We start from the raw sequence: 4,708 nt of genomic DNA on the forward strand, positions 1-4,708 counted from the left end.
CCGCCGGGCACGGGCAGCGGCCCCGGGAGGGAGGGAGAGAGGGAGGGAGGGCGCCGAGGGCCGCGGGCGGACTGCCGCCACACAGCCAGCCTCCCTCGGCTGCGGGGGCTGGGGGTCCCCGGCACCCCTTCCCCGCCGCAGCAATCCGTCAGCCGGAGCCTCGGTGCCTTCGGTTCAGCCGGCGCTACAGCGTTAGCGTGTGGCAGAGAAAAGAGTTCTTGCCCCGCGGTAAATGCAGAGGTAACATTTTAGCAAGAAAGCCATTGAAGTGTCCGAATCCATCCTTTGGTTTCTGAACAGACTCAGGCTCCGCAGACGTTTTTCTTCTACGGAGCCCACGGAGAAAAGCCGGTTATTTCAAGAGAAAGGAATGCATTAATGTCTGCACTCCATCGTTATTCATTAGTTTTTTTTCTTGCACTGCTTCCATAGCTCTAAACACCCTATACTTCATAAAAGAAGAAAGTAAGGAGCCAAGGAAAGCCATTAAGCTTTTCATTCCTAAAGCTCCAGACCTTAAGACTAGGACACATTTCCACTGATTGCTGTAGACGACGGACAGAGCTGGGCTGGCACAGCCTGCATCCCACAGCATCAGCACCCTGTAAACAAGGAGCGGCCGGGGGAACGCCCAGAGCCGCGTGCTGCCCGCAGCGGTGTGTAGTGTCACCCATCGGGTCCCAGGCAGCACAGCCACCAGCCCAGGGCATGCCTCCGGGGTCAGAACACAGCAGGGGCCGCACCTCTGTGACACCACATTGCTGCCCTCTGCCTGCACGGCTTCCCCCACAAACTGCACGTCAGCTGCTCTCTGGGCCGCTCCGGCGAGCGACAACCCAGTTGGCATTCGGTCACCGGCCCTTAACAGAGCTTCGTTCTGCTCCAAATGGTGGCACAGATTCAAACCGTGCACACAGACTCCTGCCCCACGGAAGGCAAGGGTCCCAGAGTCCTCAAAAACAGCCACAAGCATCTCAGCTCTCAGTGCTCACGCCCATCTGAACAAAAACCACCACACCTTCTGTTCTCTCTTCTGCCTCACTGCGCCCCACCTCTCTCTCAGGAAGAGTCCCAGTTCCTCTTCTTTCACAGAGACAGCAACGGGAGCTCTCTACAGTCAGAAGAGAAGAAAGAAATGAGGATTAAAGCTGCACTCCAAATCCCACAGTACCACGGGCACTGCGGGGTGGGGGGAGCGCGCACTTGCTTTGCCACAGCCTGCGAGCAGGACGGGAAATGAAATCTCCTGTCTCTTGGTGCAGCTATTACAAACACAGCCTGAAATGAGATGTTACCCAAACACAGCAGGAAGGAAAAGAGAAAGAAGAGAAAGTGAGCAAGGGTAGCTTTGTGAGAGTTTATATATATATAGTAGAGAAAATAAGTGTATATGTATATATTACAGAGATATATAATTACTTCTCTTTTTTTGGGGGGGAGCTGGCCTCCCCATTACACCAAGCGATTCAATCCAGCCACCAGATCAGAACTGCAGGTTCTGGGCAGAGCTGGTTTGCTGACATTTTCCTGTGCTTTTGTGATGGTGAGAGGAATACCTGAGAAGGGCACATTTTGAGCTTCTTTGGTCAACAAGAGCTCCTGCAGAGACTGGATGGAGCTCAAACTACAGAGCTGCCTTGGGAACACTGGACAATGCTCAGCACAAAGCTGAGAGAGGACTGCAAGCAAAAAGTCACAGCAGACAGCAATGCAGATCTGATGCACGCTGTCACACAGCTCTATGAACCTCTGTGTGGTTATTAAGAACTAAAAGTAAGCTGGTCTCTCAACACGGAGGTTGAGAGAAAAGCAGCATGCAACTGTCAGTACTCCTAATTCGTGTGAATTGTATTGCACATCCAGAACATCCTATCCTACTACACATTGGGAAGATGAATTTTATGATAATTCCACATAGCTAAGAGAACTCACTGATTTCTTATTTATGTTAATATCCTTCTACTTACATTAATCTACTCCCTGGGGCTCACGCAGGACTGGTACACAAAGGCTCCTCCCAGTGGGCTCCAGCAGCAGCATATCCCACACCCGACACGGAGCAGCTGCAGGTCACCAAACCAAGTGTCCAGATTCAGTTGGGAACTTTAGCAAAGGCCCCGAAAGATCAAACAGGTACAGAACCATAGAAACGTCCCTGTCTAAAGGAAGGAAAACAAATGGTGGCAGAGGGAGTTGTGTGCCCAACAGCACAAGAGCAGGATCAAAGAAAAGTAGAAAGATAGCAAACTCATTGCAGGGGAAAAGCCAGCCCCGTTCCTTGCCTGCTGTAAAGCCTCCCCTGCTCTCATCCCTCTCTTGCAGGGATGGACAGAACAGATGTCACTGAGGCTCACTGGTGCTGTCCTTGTGTACATTTCTCCTTCGTTTGGGAGATCACAGATCTCCGTGTTGAGATAGCACATGTGATCTGAAAGCTACTGAAGAACATCCCTCATTTCCTAAGAAACCAATGGGCTTTATTTTGACAAAGGAGCAGTGCTATTGTGGAACTCTGACCTTTTTCAGTTTCTGCTGCTGCTTAGCCAAGGCTTCGTGGCTGCAGGGCAGTGCCCTTGGATTTTGTCACGGATACCCGCTCACTGGTTATTGCAACAGTAGATGAAACATGCCTTTCAGATGCTCAGCAGTTAAATAAGTTAGCTCAAGAGCAAGGGACTTAGTGTGGGAACAGTTTGGTCTGTTAGTTTTACTAATGCTCAGTCTGGATGCTGGCCACCAGCTCGGCTGTGAGCAGCAGTGTTGCAGGGAGACCTTGGGGGAAGCTGCGTTCAGTGGCATTTGGTTTAGGTTATGGCAGGAAATTCTGCATCTGGGCCCTTTGTCTGATTTTCTGCTTTGATGCCCTGAACACACCATGACCACTGCTTAATTCAGAGCTGCTGCAGTGGGAATTAAAAAATAAAAATTCTTTCTCTTCAGGCCACTTTTAATAAAATATTTGAATAGAGGATGTTCCTAATCAGGAGTGCTCTTTGAATAGGCTTTTGCATTAGGAGGAGACTTCCAATAGGATTTGTTTTCTGTTCTGAAATATTTCAGAACTGGGGATGCTGAGCAAGCTCCATTTCCTTTGCTGGCTCCACTGGTTGCACAGAGGCAGACCATTAGCTCTAGTTGACACAGATTTAATGCTGCAGGTAACCTGCAATGAAAGAACACAACAGGATGCCACGTGAACATGGATGTTCTATAGTTTGGAGCGCTGTGCTTTGTGCTGATGGCACGCATCCAGATCTTGCTATTTCTTTTCCCCCTTCCTCCAGTCCTATACTTTACAGGGTCGATAGGCAATGTCAGAAATCAAAGTCCATTGGATGGTCAATCACTTCCAATTGCAGGGTGCTGCCACGGCAAGAGCTTCCTTTGCTCCCAGCTATGAGAAGAGATGAGCTATGGCAGTACCCTCACCATCACTTCCCTTAAAGTTTCCTCAGATCAGGCTCAGATGCAACGCAGCAGCTTGAAACTTTCTCCTCTACATGCTCTGGCACTCAGCATCCACATTACAGATTACCTGCATGCTGAGACCATGCTTGGGTCTGATAGGTGTGGCTGTGAAGCATCTGTTTGGTAACATACCCTGGACCAAAATTGGCCGTGATGGCAAGAAAGGGAAAATAGACTTTCTGTGCTGAACTGCTGCCTGCGAGGTGGCTGGCTGGGAGCAGCTGGTGGCAAGCCTGGCTGAAATTGAAATCCAGACTGACGTTCAGCACTCTCCTGGTGGACTGTCGATGGGGGGTGGAAATCATCACTGAGACAAGTTCCTGCTCCAGAAGGAGCTGTGGAAGAATGAAGCACATGCTTGGGCCCACAGATGATTGGGTCAGTGAGTAAAGGAGCTTCACCACGCTTCAGCGGAACGTCTCGCGCTGCACTTTGAGCAGTCAGGCCTACATTCGTCCATGCTGGTATCCACAGAGAGGTGCTGGTTATTCTGCTCTCGGGGAGTTTCTCCTCCATGGTCCGTGGTGTGCTGTTTTTCACAGGTCACCTCTGGGAACTTGTGTGTGTAAATGTCCCAGCCCACTAGACTATACCCAGCCTGGGCAAAGCACGCCAGGGAGCTGGAATGACAAAGTGCTGAGGATGCAGGCCACCTGATCAGACCTGCTAGCTGGGAACTGTCACAGTCTGACAGCAGGAAGCTACGCTGGCTTTCTGAGTGATGAAAATGCTGCCCTTGATTAGAGCAGGGACTTGTTCACTGGCGTCGTTGAAATCTGCACCAAACAGTTTTATCATCATCACTACGGTGATATCTTTGCCTCGAGTGATGCAGCCCTTACCTTTCAAGGGAGGATGGCTCTTTGGCTCATTTAGGTTGCTGACATTCAGTCAGCTCCTTGGGATACACAGTGTAAAGGAGGCAGCATCCTCCTTAGATTTTTATTTTTTCTTAGAAAAAAACATTCCACTTGAGTCAAGCTGCAACGCCTTCAAACTAGCTCAACAAATGATTTCATTACTTAAATTTAATATTGTACGTAGGGAAAATATTAATTGTAACTTCAAACTTCTGTTAGCATTTTTAAAATCTTAAAATCCATTATTTTAAAATGAGGAAGCAACCATTTCATGTTCTTTAAAGGAAGGAAGGAGAAGATTTCAGGCATTTTGAAACAATTTTGCTTTTTCTCTCCAAATATTTCCTGACCTGATAAAACCAAGTGGTATTTTCTGATAA

The sequence above is a fragment of the Numida meleagris genome, chromosome 19 (assembly GCF_002078875.1).
Source record: "Numida meleagris isolate 19003 breed g44 Domestic line chromosome 19, NumMel1.0, whole genome shotgun sequence".
NCBI classification, from domain to species: domain Eukaryota; kingdom Metazoa; phylum Chordata; class Aves; order Galliformes; family Numididae; genus Numida; species Numida meleagris.